The 17,925-nt window shown below is 37.1% G+C and overlaps 2 long non-coding RNA genes and 1 other non-coding gene across 32 annotated transcripts; 1 reads left to right on the top strand and 2 right to left on the bottom strand.

Annotated features, from left to right (window-relative positions):
- Positions 1–1,073: 1,073 nt before the first annotated feature.
- Positions 1,074–2,593, bottom strand: LOC110896884. The gene is made up of 3 exons (XR_002568249.2): positions 2,252–2,593; positions 2,085–2,160; positions 1,074–1,134 (listed from the first exon to the last, which is right to left on the bottom strand). It is a non-coding gene; the product is annotated as an uncharacterized LOC110896884 (long non-coding RNA).
- Positions 2,594–6,417: 3,824 nt separating this feature from the next.
- On the top strand, positions 6,418–10,094 carry LOC110895401. 30 transcript variants are annotated; one of them, XR_004875009.1, is made up of 8 exons: positions 6,420–6,595; positions 6,715–6,796; positions 6,890–6,917; positions 7,059–7,163; positions 7,349–7,412; positions 7,505–7,813; positions 7,902–8,206; positions 9,018–9,995. It is a non-coding gene; the product is annotated as an uncharacterized LOC110895401 (long non-coding RNA). The 30 variants fall into 30 exon arrangements; XR_004875008.1 differs by having other exon boundaries at positions 6,890–7,163; positions 7,902–7,969; positions 8,094–8,206; XR_002567112.2 differs by having other exon boundaries at positions 6,418–6,540; positions 6,890–7,163.
- Positions 10,095–15,352: 5,258 nt separating this feature from the next.
- On the bottom strand, positions 15,353–15,459 carry LOC118485362. Its single transcript, XR_004875662.1, has one exon. It is a non-coding gene; the product is annotated as a small nucleolar RNA R71 (small nucleolar RNA).
- Positions 15,460–17,925: the final 2,466 nt, after the last annotated feature.

Raw genomic sequence — 17,925 nt, 5'->3', positions numbered from 1 at the left:
TATTTTCAAACAAAATTTACATCAAAACGTACATAAAAGTAAAACATTTTGTAACTGACCCGACTCATTTTTTTTAAATCACGTTAAAGCGTAGACGAACTCAAATTTATACGGACACGTACATCAAAAAAACAACGTAAAAAATTAGTTTTAGGATAAATTCGAAACTTTTGAATCTTTAGAGGTAAAAGTGACATGTATAAAATTAGAGTTGTTTTGTCATTATACCAAAGTTTATGGGGTAGAAGGGGTTTGAATCTTTAGAGGTAAAAGTGACATGTATAAAATTAGAGGGTTTGTTTTGTCATTATACCAAAGTTTATGGGGTAGAAGGGGTTGGTGGATTTCTCCACCGACCTTCTTCTTTAATATATATATAATAATATAATTATATATAATGTATAAAATTAGAGGGTTTGTTTTGTCATTATACCAAAGTTTATGGAGTAGAAGGGGTTTGAATCTTTAGAGGTAAAAGTGACATGTATAAAATTAGAGGGTTTGTTTTGTCATTATACCAAAGTTTATGGGGTAGAAGGGGTTGGTGGATTTCTCCACCGACCTTCTTCTTTAATATATACTAGGATCTTGACCTGCCGCGCGTTGCGGCGGCGTCGAAAGTTATAATAAGTTGCATTTGTAGTGTATATTTGACTTGACTCTTTATCCAAAAAAAATTTACGTCTTCGTCGAATGAACACGCATTATATTTGACCCGACTCGCTTTCGAACACAGTTTACGAACGTACACAAAATAAGTATAAAAACGTATTATTTTTTACCAGACTCGTTTGAGAGAAAAAATTATGTCAAAACGTGAGTCGTTTACGTTGAAACATGAATTTAAAATGACAGGTACGTTAAAACTGCCATATGCCGCGCATTACGGCGGCGACACCTTAGTTGTTTATAGTCGGCGGCATGTTATATGATTCGTTAACCATATAAAAACACATGTTTTGACATATCCGATCTAACTCTGTATACTGTATGCATTGCGGTTACAATATACGGTGATGACATTAACGTGTGATGCGCGTTGCGGCGCGGGCACATCGCAAAAATCAAACGGATAACACGTATAGTACCTGTAACGACTCGCAAAAACAATAGAGAACCTGAACGCAATTGATTCTGCAACACAAAAAAACATCTTGAAGATATGAAAGAGTAAGATATGAAAATCAAACATACGTACGAAAGTAGGCCGCCATTCATATAACAGATTTTGTAAAACCACATTAATCAAATAGATTTTGTAGGAAAGTAGGCCACAAAAACGAAAGGTGTAATTTTTTATCAATACAACTAATTTAATTAATCTATTGCATTCTGTTTGAGCTCCAGGAGGAAAAAGACTTTCTAGTTGATAAATGATCCACAAAATCAAATAGCAAAGGAAAGAGAAGGGTCCCCTTCAAGTGGATGGGGTGGTTTGCTGTGAGATGCTAGAGTATGCTTAACATGGCAACAGACCAAAAAGACACAACACAAATTATCTTAACATGTAAATGATATCATATTCTGTGTTTGTTTTCAAATTATGTAATGACAATCAGTAGTAGAGTTTGAAAAAAATCATTGAGACCAGTGATAGAATCTTGTGAATAAACTTATCTAATTAGATTATAGTCTAAATCTTTGATATTAGGTTAGACTTAATCACAGGAAATACTTTGTGTATATATGCATGTAAACATAATATTGAGAAAATCAATTCAACAGTTTATTTTATTCACATGGTATCAACCATATGGATGACCCTCCTCCTCTCTTCTCGCAATATCATTTTCCAGTTATTATCTTTTTTTTTTCAGCGACTGCCGTGGCCGACGCACCTTCTTTCGAACATGAGTATTTACAATTCTTAGCACTATATGAGTGGTAATTCTAACACCAAATTACCAAACTATATTAGACATGAGAAGCAACCGGGACAAAATAAAGAAAATGGAGCATAATAGAGCAATGTATAACCAAATTGTCTAAGGGCATAGATCTACAACAATCAATTAACCACGACACAAATGTGACCTCCATAGTACAACAATTCAAAGTTAAAACCACAATGGAATCTTGTGTACCTTTATTCCACGAAAACCCTTCCGCTCGGGTGGTGCTCCACAAACGCCCCTTCTCCAACCGACAAACAATCAGCACCTACAAAATTGAAATCAGTTACAACTTTCATTTTATGCACTAATTAACCACTCAATTCAACGAACAAACAAACTAAGTGCCTAACTCTTACCTCTGTTCAATCGATCCGTGGTCTGAGAGTTCTCCGTGGCCTGAGAGTTCGTGCGGAGGTGTTCGACTGTTATCGATTTGAGGTAACCTGAAATCGAAAGAAAGGAGAATCCGAGTCACCGCCGTCGCTGCACTTGCCGCAAAATCCGAAATCCGAATCCCTAAATGACTGCCGTTTCGGGTTGTTTTGGTCGTCGTTGCTGCTTGCTCACTTCGTCGCGCTTCCGATGCTGATTTTGACAAACCTAAGACTAAATTTTTCGCCGTTCCTGATTTGTAGAGGCTGATGCAAGGATAAAGGAACGTACGTGAAGAAAAGCCTATTAGGGTACATTTAGGGTTTAGTGCAGCCCTCCATGGTAATGGTTGTGTAACCCTAGACTGAGAGAAGACAACTGTTGTGCGTGAAGACAAAGGTTATTTGAAAGCCAAGAATGAAACACAGTGAAGAACAAAGGGGGAAGCGCTGGAGGGCAGTTTTGTCTTTTGTCGGTGTCACCGACCTTTGTCTTTAAGAATATATAAATTTACACTACATAGTTAGGGTGTAGGTAGTGGTTAGAAACTTGAAAGTGGTAAATTTTAAAATCAACCAATGAGAGTGTGTCATGTCATTCAATGAAAAGTGTTTAAACTATGCTCAAAAGTGTTGGCAATGGTTAGACACTTCTTGAATTGGTAAACTATTTGAAAAAAAAAAAGGAAAAATGTTTGATTAGTTGAGATGGCATGGACCCCACAACACACACCCCCTCTCTCCTTCCCTCCTTCCCGATCGGTAACCAAACACCGCTTCTCCATCTTCACCGAGCGGTAACAACTAATAATTATCGGTATCCCTTTAATATTTTGATATATCGGTTATCGTTCCCCTACCGAGTTAATAGTGCAAAACATCGGTCAGAATATCGGTACCGATATTTGACCAATGTATCACTGATTTTTCCGATATGAGTACCTTTCTTCTTATTTCTACCATTCGTCTTTCTTCTTACTGCTGCTATTAGTGTTTTAAGTCTTAATTATTAGTTGTTAGTGTTAAATGTTAGTGTGTTAACGCTTAGTTAGTTTATACTTGCTACAATTGTTAGTATTCTGAACTGTTAGTATTAAATTGCTATATATATATAAATCTAGTATTAAATTGTTATATATATATATATATATATAATATAGGGTCAGGATTTAGAGAAAACGGTGGAAAGTGTGAGAACGCTTATGAATCGTCCGATCAAAACAATCTATGGACTAGATTGGCGTGGTGGTGTTTTCGTAAATAACATCAATTTTATTACGTGGACGCGCTTCATTAAGGGTAAAAGAGTCTTTTGACTCCTCTACACAAAATGCCATCTCATGAAATAAAATGTCAAACAAAAATCACACGCCATTCTAACTAAAAACGCAATTAGATATAAAACGCCAAACTTAATTATAATAAAATCCCGCCTAAAAAAACCGCCAAAAAATCCTATATATACAACATCTCAGACATTCAATTAAAAACACACACAAAACCCAAACGCCATATTTAATATATACCATTCGTCTTAGAAACGCCAAAAAACCCAAACATCAAATATCTTCTAAACCAAAACGTTTATTTGAAATTCAGTTTGGTTGTCTGTAAGCTTCCGCTCAATGTAATGGACAAAGTCCTTAAGTAAGGATATTGTCCATTTCATTGAGTAAAATCTTATTGACTTTATCCTCAACTTCCATCCAATTTATAACGCCAAAACATACAAAAACATTATTGAGGTTTGTTTGTCAATAAAGTTTAGCTGTATAGGATGGACAACATTGTCAGACATCTTTCTTAACTGAGGATTAACAATGTTGTCCATCACCATACAGCAAAACATTATTGATTTCAGTATGATCAAATTTACAGTTTTAAGGTGGTTTATTTAGTGGCGTTCTATTTCTCGGTAAAACGCCAAAAAAGTTAAAAAATCAAACATCGTTCATTGGAAATTCAAGGTGTAACACCCCGTGCTACGAAAGTCAAAGTCAAAGTCAAGATTGAAGTCAAAGGAAGAAAAGATTGCTAATTGCGATCTGTCACTCCTTGCTCAACTACCGATTTGATTCTTTGACTTGCAATCGAATCTTTATTTTGTCGCTTTATTTGTATTATGTGGAGTATCTATTAATAATCGAGGTATAATCGATGTTTATCGCATGTTTTATCGTTTTATCGCTTGTTGCATCGCATAATGTTTTACGTGTGTGTGTGCTATTTATATGTTACTTGTGGATGTTTAATTATGTTTATGTTTGTGGTGATTAATCGAAACACAATCGCAACTCTATCGCAATCGAATTGCAGACGCTAAACGCAAGTTATTTATGATGATTGTATGTTAGATATAGTATTTGTGTGCTTATTATTAATCTATCGCATCGAACCTCGCTTAAACGCATCGCAACGCTCAACACGCGAATCGAAACAACAAAACTCAACACGCCGGATCGAATGGCCAACCGAGCGAGTGGCCATCCGATCAGATTGCCATCCGATCGAGGCACCATCCGATCCTTGTGCACTTTCCTCTTTTGGAAACCCTATAAATACCCTCCTGTCACATCATTTGTGATGTGACAGCCTCTCTCACTCGACCAGCTCGCTCAAGCACTCATTTCTCTCAATTTCTCGCGATTCTTGTAAGTTTTCAACCTAAATCTTATACTTCTATGATCTACACACACTTCTTCATCTTTTTCACCTTTAAATCTTAACTTTTAACCGTGAAATCAGTGGATTTGAGGTGTTCTAGGATGATGTCATCATGGAGTTCTTATGAACTTCAAAGTTTGGCCTTATTCCACCAAGAACAACTCGGATCCCAGAGATTTCCACAAGAATAAACAATATTTTTGCATAGATCTACACATGTTCATGATTAAAAGGATTGAAAGATGGTTTTCTAACTTTCTTTCAACTCTTTTACACTCAATGCACTCAAAACCGGTAGAATCGGAGCTCGTTCTGACCTTCTCCTCTTTCTGAGTGATGTGTTGGTCCAAGATCTGAATTCTATCCAAGGGACAACTGATTTCGGGTTAAACATGAACAACCGTCTCGAACAGTTAACTGATCGGACTAGGGTGGTTCCTGTTCAATCGGATCACTTGGGTCAAGATGGGGTTTCTATTGTTTAGCACGTGGTCTGATGTGCACAAAATGCAACATATAAATTACATCAATTGTGGCATAAAACTAACCCTTTTTTAGTACTAATGTTGGAAAAAGTGTGCTTTTGTCTTTCTTTTGTATTTTTAGGATTAAATGAGCTCAAATGAACAAAAGAAGCAAAAATACAGCTAAATATAACATAAATACAAGAAAAGGAACAAACGTGGCATGCCTGTAACATTCCTACTTTTATATAAGAATTATAGGTTTGGTTAAATTTATTAACCACTAGTAACTAGTTCATTTTTATTATAAATATTCAACCCAAATAATTCTAAACACTATTTTATATATATATAGTTGGTTGAAATATTATACTACTTAATTTGCCGTATATGGGGGACCTTACTAATAAAATAAAAGTGTATAAAAATTTATATTATTAGACGGGTAGATTACGGGTAAGTTGATTGTTAAAAATATGGAATGCCTAGACGGGTCTAGGAACCATATAATAATAAAATTATAAAAATACATCGTATTTGAACATACTTTATTTTTAATAAAACTTAGACCCAAATGTAGACAAAAATATACTCATTCTAAAGACATATTTATTATTTTCTAGAACGTCATATTTTAGAAGTTATACACGCCAAATAAGTGAAGCAGTTAAATTTATTATAACTATATAAAGTAAAAAAGATAATAATATAGTTAAAATCATAATTCAATTTCAATTTGAAATTATGTAAAGACGTGTCTGCATCAAAATCAATTCAAATATTAATATCTATATATATATATATATATATATAAATGAGATGTGATTTGGGCTAGGTGGCATTGGATTTGAGACATTTTTGCTGATGTGGCAACTTATATTTTTGAGTTTAGGAGGGAATTCTCAAATGCCTTCATCATTCACGATTTTACGAAAATGAAAGCGGGATCCGAATGGTGTGGGTCGGACTTTGGGTCGTTACTGGATTCGGGTCTCATATTAAACACGGATTCTTCCCTTGCACAAACCCTAATTTTGATATCCATTTTTCTGGCCGTCTCACTCCGAATCTCAACGAAGACATCAATCTTTCATCATCGCGAACCCTAATTGCATCAACAATCATCGAGCATGAGCATAATCTGGTGTAAGTTATTGATTCTTGGTATGAATATCTCATCAACTTCTCATTCGTCCACTAGGTGATTGTTTACATTATCCCGGTTTGAATATCGCTCATCCTCTTCTTCATCGTTTCTGAAGTGTTGAGATCTATCTTATATATCTTGACATTTGGTTTTCTTGGTTTCCATTATTTCAGTTGTCAACGTTTGTTCCGTTCGTCGTTCAATGGATTTTGTGTTACAAGGGTTGATTTGTGGTTTATGTCAGACTAATCTGAGGTTTAATTTGTTTTCTTGTCAGAGTGCGTTACATATTTTAGATTTGGATTAATTTTACTGTTTTTTTTACGTTTTAAGAGTTGTTGGTTGCAGGAGTCTTAGGAATTAGGGTTTTGTTTCGGTACCTGTTTTCAAATCGACCGATTATGCTTTATATTTTTATGCAACTCTCTTACCGATTCTTCTTACTTCTTGATATCTAGGTTTTTTTTTGTTTCAAATTAAGGTATGTTTTTAACAAATTTGGTTCAATGGCATATAGAAACATTCTACGCTATCGTAGTCCAGTTAAGATTTGTTGTTAAACAGACATTTGCAAGCGTCGTCGAAGAACTTATCGAAGCGAGGACTCACTTTCAATCTAAAGGTATGTATACGTTTTCTTTCTCGACATCACACTTTAATAATCAATGTTAGTTTAATTTTCAATACAATTGTTTGATGTGAGTAAGTGCTAAGATTGAATCCATATGAAGTGTTTGTTAAAATGCATGAATGAAAATTTGTTTCCATATATCAGCTTCTTTATTTTGTTTATTGTTGATTATTTAGAGTCAAAGAAATCACATATGGATAATTTGGCGAGGAATACATTATCATCGATGCAAATAGCGAGGTATGTACACCATTTGTGTTTTCATATATTTGCAGTTGTGTTATTAACCGGAGTGTCTTCTATGTGTTCGATTTTTGATATTTGGGTTTCAGGTTAGTAGCACACAACCAGTTGAGGTGAATTCATCGAATACGCGTGCATGCCTCACAGTGTCCCAAACTTCTTTCTTGGTTTTTGGTGGGTTTTTGCAGCAGAAAAAGCCTACTGCAAAGTGAGAAGTTGGGAGAGATGCTCACTTTATGTTTACACGGATCTGGAGTGGCTGTGCGGAGGGGCAATGTAGGCGGTTAGAGGTTAGGATGATCCGGTTTCACAGCCGTCGGTTGTGACTGGTGGTGTTTATGGAGAAGACGGACTAGGGTTACACTTTGAACCCTCGACAGCGGCGATGATTTTTCAAGGTCGTATGATTGTCGATACTATCTCCATGTGTAAGCCACAGGTCCTTTAACCGCCAATTAACTCTCGTATGGTTTTATTTATGTTTAGGTTACGCTCTGGAGATATCGCCGGATTCAACGAACACTTCGAGCCAACAAAAGTGGAAAGCTTATATGGTGAGTTCGTTGATGGTGGTGAAGTGAAATTCCGGCAAGACTTTTAGTCCAATAGCAGTGGAGATAGGATTTTCCAGTAACACTTTTAGTCATTGATTGGTCATTTATTTTAAACTATTTAAAGAGGTTTGCTGGCTGTTAAGATCCAAGTACATCTCAAAACAACTTCGGTCACCTGTGGGATCACCGGAGCAGTCAACATGGACTCTAATGGATCAACGAGTGCCAAAACGGATGGTATACTTTCAAATTCTATGATTTTGTTGATCTTTTTTCTCTGAAGTTGATTCAAAACACATTATGTATGTGAAAATGATTGCCCGGCTGGTAATCATGATATGGTGTTATCTTTACGTTCTTAATTAGGTATCATAACAAGAATTAAATTGATCAAAGGACATTACATGAATTCATAATGAAAATTGAAGTTATGACCATGTTTTTTTGTTAATTACCATGAAATGAAGTGGAATTGGTATTAGTTTATGTTGTGTTTAGTTTTGAAATGCATTTATAAAATAAAATGTTAATGCTGGCAATTGTATAAATATTTCTTTATTCAATAATATAACAATACTATTAAGAAATAATGTCAGTAATGGTGATGATGATGATCTTTTTTATGTTGTAGACCATAATAAGAAAATAACGATAGCGAGTCGGGATACTGCTCCACATCATGGTGGCCTAAAAGGTGATTATGACTAGGTTGATCTGGAACTTTGCTCACAATGTTGACAGTATTAAAGTGTAATTGGATTTTATTTCCACTTTTGAGTCACTTATGATTCTTAAAATTTCTATATATTATCATAATTTTGTTGGGTACTAGAATGATCTTAACAATATTAACACGATTTGTATTATCAGAGTATGATTATGATTGTAGCAGACCCTGGAAACATAATGCTTCTTAGCATTATGCAAAATACTTGAAAGAGTTTTTTTTTTATTTTTAATTTGTTTGATTAATATCTATTTCAATACACACATCATTGTTCATGGATTCATTTAATGATTTTTCACATCTGTTTGTTCTTTTGAATAGGTCTGAGGTGATTTTGCTTTAGCAGAGCAATATTGGCAGCTCCTATGATGGAAATGTTTTGTAGAGGTATGTTGATTTGATATATGAGACACGAGAGTACACCTCTTGCGCACAAAACTATTTTAATCAAGTTGTTAAGGCTTCCCAGGTAACTGGTATAATGAATGCAGTCTAAAGTTCTCTCTTCTTTTCTGAGGCTTCCTTATCTTCAACTATCCGTTCTCTCTGGTAATGAGTTCCTATTAATTTGCATAAATTCTATGAACACAACCAAAATGACTTTATGTACAAAATGGAGAAGCTTAATGTTGGTTACTCTTGAACCCACCGCCTCCGCTTCCTCGGTGGGTTATTTGGTAGTGATGCTGACACGGTCTAACGACCACCACTGCCTTGCGAAAAAAATTCTTTGGTGATGCATATATACATTGTTGTTTTGATTTGTGTGGCTTGACCTTTTAAGTCAATTCATGTTTTAAAAAAATGCTCATAATCTTGTGGGACACATGGCATCTTGTGAAGCCTCCTCACATTGATTTGAGCGGGAAAACAAGTGAGTCGAAATTACTTTTATATGGGCTGAGGCGCGGTGCCCATACCCATTTTTTACCCGGTTATATAAAGTATGTAATAACCCTAATTCCCCATTCTACCCTTCAGGCCGTTTATGGATGCTCATACGTTCTTTTACAAAAACCCCTCTTTCTCTTCTGCTTCAACCTCTGCAATAACCTAAACCCTCATTCACGCTTCCTGGGTATCGCTATGAAGTTCAATTGATTCATGAAAATGAGATATTTTTTTTTCAAACCTTTCAGCCGATCTCGCCCATCGTTGTGATTCAAAGGAAGAAGCAGTTACGATTAAGTTTAGGCCTTTAAGGTAATTTGATTTTTATCCGTAATGTTTTATAATAGGTATCAAATTCCCAACGCATGCGCGGCATGAAAAGTTTGTAATACACATTCGATCTTATTAGTTGTATTTTTTTAATGATTCAGCTTGCGACTTGTATAAATTTAAATTGATATAGAAACAATATGTATGGATTCTTTATACGTATAACTTTTGAAAACATGTCTTTTTATTTTATTTATGACATAATTTGATTAGTATAAATTAATTTTTCCTACCCGGGAAGTTCTCGGGTGATAAAATTTGATTTGTTGGTTGTTTAAAAAAGGAAATATATCTCAATTATCTTCTTTTAATGTGTTTAAAAGTTTTGTTGTGGAAAGTTTGATGTGGAAATTTTTTGTTATGTTTTTATTTAGGTCATGTGTGGCTTCATGTACAATTGTGTTAAATACTCGGTTTAGTTAGCATTGGGTCAGATTTGGTAATCGGGTTTTGGTTAAAAAAGGTAAAAACATAAGTGCCTTTATTTCTTTGGGATTATGGTAAAAAAAGTGGTTTGGCTCAACTCATTTCTTCATAAGTGCTTTGGTTTAACTGGTACCGTATCGCATAGCATAGGGGGTGCACATGTAAAGAAAAGGAAGGAGGTGCCCCATGGAAAAAAAGTGTTATTTTACGGCAAATAACGTTTGAAAACATGTCTTTTAATTTCAACATTGGTACCGCATAGTATTGACACCAAATTTTAACTTATTTATTTAAACACTTAATAACGTTTGAAAACTTGTCTTTTAATTTATTTAATGACATAATTAGATTATAAATTGATTTTTTCTGCCCGGGAAGTTCCCAGGTTATAAAGATTCACAACTACATGGTATATTTTTATTAATTAATATATATAGATGTATATTTATTTTTTAGATATAAAGATTCACAACCCGGGAGTATTCCCGGGTGATAACCTAGTATAGATATATATGTATGGCTCATTTGAAGGTTTCAAAGACACGTATCCATCATTTCAATGCTTAAAAGCTACGTGTAAGTGGATAGAGTGACCATCTAATTTATTGTGCAACTATAAAAAGGGACATCCACTCTTCAGAAACAATCATTCTTTCATAAATCAGTCTCGCCGCCCCTTTTTCATCTCTGTAGTTCTATATTTTTATTTTTATTTACACTATAATAATAATAATAAGGCTCTGCCCCGTTTTAAGTGTTTTAACTCCCGATCACCGCTACCCTTTGCCATTGATCTGAGCCTCATAACTTATGTCAGGGCTCTGCCCGACTAAGTTGTTGGGATTCGATCTCGGAACTTCGGGACAAGGTTGAATTAGGGATACTATACTTACCACGAGTGCATTATATATTTTTAATAGCTTAGAAGTTATACCCAAAATTTATACCAAAAGATTTTCTAGTTGAACCTTAAAGTTACAAAGTGGGTCCATTCTCTTTTCTCACCATTTTATTTCTTTTTTTAATAATTTACCCAAAACTATTATTTATTATTCTATGTTGTAAACAACTTTCATCAAAAGTCATGCCTATTATTTTATTTACCCAATAGGAAACCCTAGTTGAGACACCCAAGTAATCCTGCACAACTCCTAAAATTTTCATAACAATCAGAATCAGGATCAGGGCCCCTAAAACTCAGGGAGGGTATGCCCTACTCGATGATTATCCATAATAATTTGCTGTCAAAATTTAAAATTATTATTTTATCAAATCAGCTAACCTATCAATACACGTAGCAAGCCTATGACGACTCGCGTCACGCGAGGGGGTCAATTTTTGGCTATAAATAGCTTGGTTCACAAGCTATTCGTCTGTGTCAAAACCAATTCACAAAAGTGAATTCTCACCACTCAAAATTCAAATTTAAGATATCGGGGTACTGCTACGATACCGGGTATTAACTCAATCGCTGCTACGATTCAATATCCAATCGACTGAAACTATCCGACAGGATGTTTTAGTGTTATCCTTTGTCATTAGTCGTGATTCCGACAGGATGTTTGAGTGCCGCCCAAACTCGGGGTAGACTCTGTCATTCGTTGTGAATCCGATGGATGTTTAAGTGATTACACTTTGTCATTCTTTGTGAGGGTTTTAATCTCGTGAGTTTATCGTAAATGCTGTATTAGTTAATTACCTAGTTTTCGTATGCATTATAGTTTAAATTAGGTTATCAGGCTTATCAGTAGACTAAACTCTACCCATATACTTACAATCAAAGTAGATGCTAATTCTCAGAAGAAATTGAATCAGGAAGCTTGTTAATTCAATACTACATGCTTATAATGTGAGTCATTCTCTTTTTATCAACTGTTTTACAAAACTCCAAATTATTTTCAAAGTTATAATTACAGGGATTAAGTCTTTGTAATCACCAAATTACAGCCGGTATGTGGGGTTTTGTATACATTACTTGATAACCGTCACTATTGGACAACGAGTTAGCCAATGAGTGATATGACCATAGTCACAGACACCATCGGGCAAAGAGGCTACCGATGGATGTTCGAGTGACAAGTACTGTGGGTAGTTGGTTTAATATTAGAAACATTGTAATCGCTCTTAATACTGTAACTTATAACACTGTTTTCTAGTTATACTTTGCAGTGATTAAGTTTTTGCCAATCTTTAAGAAGCAAATGTAAAAACTCTTAATGCTGTAAAGTATAACAAATATATTTTCATAAAACCTGAATGAACTCACTCAGTATTTCCCGCTGACAAAACCTTTTTAAAATGCATTTCAGGTAGTTACAGTAAATTGGAGTAAGGATTGGATCCGGCACTGAAGGACTTCAAGAAGTGGCTTATTTTATAAATTAAATCAAATTAAGAAATATCGTTTTTATATTAAAAGCTACCTTTGTAAAACATGGAATTTATTCCATCCATTTAAATAAAATCCGGTGTTTCTAAACTCTGATATTTTTCCTAACTCACGGTCCTGATGAAATTTCCACTGCAATGTTTTTCAAAATAATCACCGGTACCACTGGACTGCTCACGGCTCCCGATTCCGTCTAGGATGGGGTCAGGGGTCGTGACAATTCCCGACCTCCCGACAACATCTTCCCAAAGCAAAACAAGAAGGCAGAAGACTGAACACGCCCCGTGCTCATTGAGCACGGGGGCGTGCCCAAGTGTCAGCAGAAAAGACAAAGTAATAGAAGCTTCTACTACCCACCACGGGGCCGTGCTCAGCGGACACGGGGGCGTGGTCAACTGTTGCAGACGCATTTAATGAAATTGCGAATTGCAATTAATGAAGAGAGAGAATCGGATGGACACGGGGCCGTGCCCAGTGGACACGGGGCCGTGCCCAGGCTTCTGTTCAGCCTATAAATAGGAGTGCTTGGAGCTCTTGCAACTCATCCCTTGGCACACCACCTCTCTCACACTTCACCCATCACCCACCACCATCACAACACCATCATCCACCACCATCATCCATTGTCCATCATAGAGTGTGTGAGTCGTCTCGGGATCCAAGATTGATCGTAAGAGTTCTTGACAATCAAAGGCCATGTTTTCCTAAGTCTTTTACGTCACTTGGTGAAGACAAGTGTTTAGTGTAATACTTTTTATTTTTATTCTTTTGCACTTTTTAATTGGTTTTGTATTAATGACTTTAATTACTAGTTTCTTATGTTGAAGGTGATTCTTCCTTATCGTCTGTCCGTGGTGTCTTGGCATTATTTTACTGTCTATATAAAATAAAAGATTTTCACCATTCATATCTCCACGGTCTATATGGAGGTATGTTGGCTACCTGGTCGGGGGTTAAGGGAACAGTTTGGTAAGAGTCTTGCCATTGTTCAGTGTATAGATCCTGCAAAGGACCTGGATCAAATTTAGTAGGATCTCCTTCAATACCCAATGGTATTGGATGGCTGGGGTCCAAACTCTTTGATCCCCTCATAAGTTAAACTACTATTAAAACTTTAACCCGGCTACTTAGGACTGTATCCCTGCTGACTCAGACTACTTAGCCGAGGGTAACGCCGCCTTCAAAAGAGGGGCCTACCACATTATGCATTAATAACTTAATTAATTATCTTTCAATAATCCGACCCTTTAGGATTGTATCCTTGCTGACTCAAACTACTGGGTTGAGGGTAACGTCACCTTCAAAAGAGGGGCCTACTACAATAACTAAGATAATCTCTTAAATTAGTGCAAAAGTGCGAAAATAATCAAAGGTTACACTACACACGAGTCGGATCCAAGTGATTCATCTTGTCTTTCTGTTTTTACTTTTATTTTGTTTTCAGCATTTTATTTAGTTTTATTTTTCTAGTTTAAAAAAATCTTTTTCTAATATTTTGATTTGATTAGACGTTGAGGATAAACCGGTACTAAAAGCTCTTGTGTCCTTGGACGACCTCGGTATCTTACCAACACTATACTACGTCCACGATGGGTGCACTTGCCCATATGTGTGTTTAGTGTTAGTAAATATCGTGTTTATAAATTTTAAACTTGGCTAAAAAAGTGTAAAAAGGGCTTAAAATATACACCTAAAATATATCGCACTTCATACGCATCAAGTTTTTTTGGCGCTGTTGCCGGGGACAAAAGGATTTTAAGAAAGTTAGGAATCAGCGGCCTAATCATTTTTTCTATTTTATTTTTGTTTTTTAGATTTTCTTAATTTTTCAGCTTCTGCAGAGCTCAGCACGGGCCGTGCCTGGTCGGACACGGGCCGTGCCCAGCAGTGTCACTGGCAGTTTTTATTTTCCGACTTACAGAGAGCTGAGCACGGGGCCGTGTCGGTGCAACACGGGGCCGTGTCCAACTTTCCAGTAACAGGGATCCGGGAAACAATCGATGTATCTCCGACCACGGGCAGTGTTCACTGAGCACGGGGTCGTGGTGAACTTCCTGACCAACATTCTTTTCTGTTTTTATTGCAGGACTTGGAACCAGACACCACATCTGAACCTTCTACGTAGTGTATGAGCTCCAGTTCTAGTAGAGACATAAAAGAACCTCTAGAAGAACCCGAACGCTTTCTTAGAAAAAGACTTAAAGCTAAAAACCAAGAGAAGGTTTCGGGGGACCCACTTCCAATGGCGGACCAACGTACCCTCATGGATTACCTACGACCCACCGTGGGTAATCTCGGCGCCGCTATCAATGCACCAAATGTTGAAGCTAACAACTTCGAACTTCGGCCACATTTGATACAAATGCTTTAAAACTCCGCAACCTTCCATGGGCTTGCGGACGAGGATCCCCATCTACATATTACTAATTTCTTAGAAATATGTGATACCTTTCGGATCAATGGAGCATCAAATGACGCCATCCGCTTTCGAATGTTTCCATTTTCACTAAAAGACCGAGCAAAAGCTTGGCTCAACGCCCTCACAGTTGGTTCGGTAAACACCTGGGATGAACTAGCCCAAAAATTTCAATATAAGTATTTCCCTCCCGCTAAAACGGCTAAATTAATGACTGAAATTAATACATATTCACAAGAGGATGGGGAATCCTTATATGAAACTTGGGAAAGGTTCAAGGAGCTATTGCGAAAGTGTCCTCATCACGGTCTTGCGGTATGGCAACAAGTATCCACTTTCTACAATGGGTTGTTGCCACACACAAGACAAACACTTGACTCTAGCTCCGGGGGACTTTTAGGTAATCGCCTCCCACATGAAATATACAATCAAATTGAGGAAATTGCTCAAACCAATTTCCAGTGGCACACTCCCCGAGGCAATAAATCTATTGCCCCGGGCGCCCATAAGGTTGATGAAAGCACTTCTTTACAAGCCCAAATCGAGGCCCTTTCTTCAAAAATCAAAAAGTTAGAAATGACAAAAACGGTCTCGGTTATGGCTTGTGAAGGGTGTGGTGGGCCACATGAAAATTGGAGTTGTATGAAAGAAATAGATGATCAACCAGAGTCGGTAAACTACATTGATAACAGACCTAGGCCGTCGGGTCCTCCAACGGGTACCTACAACCAAGGATGGCGTAACCACCCTAACCTTGGTTGGAGAGAACCCGGCAATAGTAGTAACCAACAAAGCCTAAACCAACGAACAAACTTTCAACAACCAAGAAATGAGTCACAAAATTTCCCTCAACAACAAGGTGGACGAGAAAGGCTTAAAGATACTGTATCTCACCTCATCTCCGACACTGAAAAGAAAAACTCTGATCGATTTCAACAATTGAAATCGAATTTTAGAAATCAACAAGCTAGTATACAAAACATTGAAAAACAAATAAATCAATTAGCTCAAAATTTCTCCGAGAGACCACAAGGCGCATTACCAAGTAATACCGAAACAAACCCAAAAGCACAAGTCCATCTCATAACGTTAAGAAACCGTACCGTGGGTTCCGAAGAAGCTCCACCACCGCCAACTGAGGGAAGCACAACAACGCCCCAACAAGAGAAGACTTCTCCTCTAGTTCAAGAGCCTACCAAGGCTCCTCCGGTTCCATACCCCGGTAGGTTAATTCGTCAAAAGACCAATGAGCAATTCGCAAAATTCGAAAATCTACTAAAACAATTACATGTTAATATTCCTTTTATCGAAGTCCTAACTCAAATGCCTAAATACTCAAAATTCATGAGGGACTTCCTCACTCATAAAAGAAAAATTGAATCATTGCAATTAGTTAACCTAGGCGAAGAATGCTCCGTCCTCGTACTCAACAAACTCCCACAAAAGAAGATTGATCCTAGAAGCTTCACAATTCCTTGCTCGATCAGGGAATCCCCCGTTCGTAATGCACTAGCCGACCTTGGGGCTAGCATTAACCTCATGCCTGCATCAATGTTCAAACGACTCGTCCTAGGAAAAACAAGCCCTACCAAGATGAGTATACAACTTGCCGACAGATCCGTCAAATACCCACAAGGTGTCGCTGAAAATCTATTGGTCAAAGTCGACAATTTCGTCTACCCGACCGACTTTGTCATACTAGATATGGAAGAGGACACCGAAGTCCCCCTCATACTAGGGAGGCCATTTCTAGCCACCACGCAAGCAGTGGTAGACATGAATGACGGAACACTTACTTTGAAGTTTGGGGATAAGGAAGTGAAGTTTGGAGTTGGGAAGAGAGTAGAGGACAATGACCCAGTCAATTACATGAAGGCCATTGATTCGAGTTTGGATGATGCTCTCCGACGGTGCAACATGGGATGCAAAACATCCCGCTCGGAAAATATATGACCTCACTTTGGGTCTAGCCAAGGACCCTTATAAACGTGGCGCACCACGGAGGCATTCCGCGGAACTATCCTTAGTTTAGCTTAGATTAATTTTTAGTTTAATTTGCAGGAATAAAACACACTCGGGATGGTCAAGGATAACAAGGGAAACGAGAAACATCACCCCATGCACGAAAACCTATGGCCATCCGACAAAAATTTCTTCATTACAACAAGTTCAGCACGGGCCGTGTCCGCCCAACACGGCCCCGTGCTGCACAATCTGTAGAAATCGCCCAGTTCAGGTAACTGGACACGGGCCGTGTTCACTGAACACGCCCCCGTGTCCAGGCTTCTGTTCCCTATTTATTAAATTTTGTCACTGGCACCTGAACACGGGGCCGTGCCCGGTCACCACGGGGCCGTGTCCAGAGTGCCAGTAACATAAAATTTTGCTTTTAACACCCTTTTACACATTCAATCAACCTAAAAACTTATTTTTGGGACACATTGAGGACAATGTGTAATTTAAGTGTGTGGGGGATGCTAAAACTTTGAATCTTGTAAGTCCTAATTAACAAGCCTTACACAAAACTCTATTGGAACCGCTAATCACCCCAAATTTTTTTCAAAAAAATTTTCATTTTTTTACTTGTCTAAGTTTAAGTTGGGAATTTCAAGTTCTAACAAGGTTATATTTTTACAAGTTTACAACCGATAGCGTCGTGATAAAAAGAACCAACATAAGAAAATTATGAAACGACATGACAAGCTTAGTTAATATTGATTATATATACTTGATCACATAAAAACCCATTCCCACAAAAGTGAGTTTTGAGCCTTTAT

This window comes from Helianthus annuus, chromosome 12, assembly GCF_002127325.2.
Source record: "Helianthus annuus cultivar XRQ/B chromosome 12, HanXRQr2.0-SUNRISE, whole genome shotgun sequence".
In the NCBI taxonomy this organism is placed as follows: Eukaryota; Viridiplantae; Streptophyta; class Magnoliopsida; order Asterales; family Asteraceae; genus Helianthus; species Helianthus annuus.
Note: the sequence above shows the minus strand (reverse complement) of the source record. Positions and strands in the feature narration are given on the sequence as shown.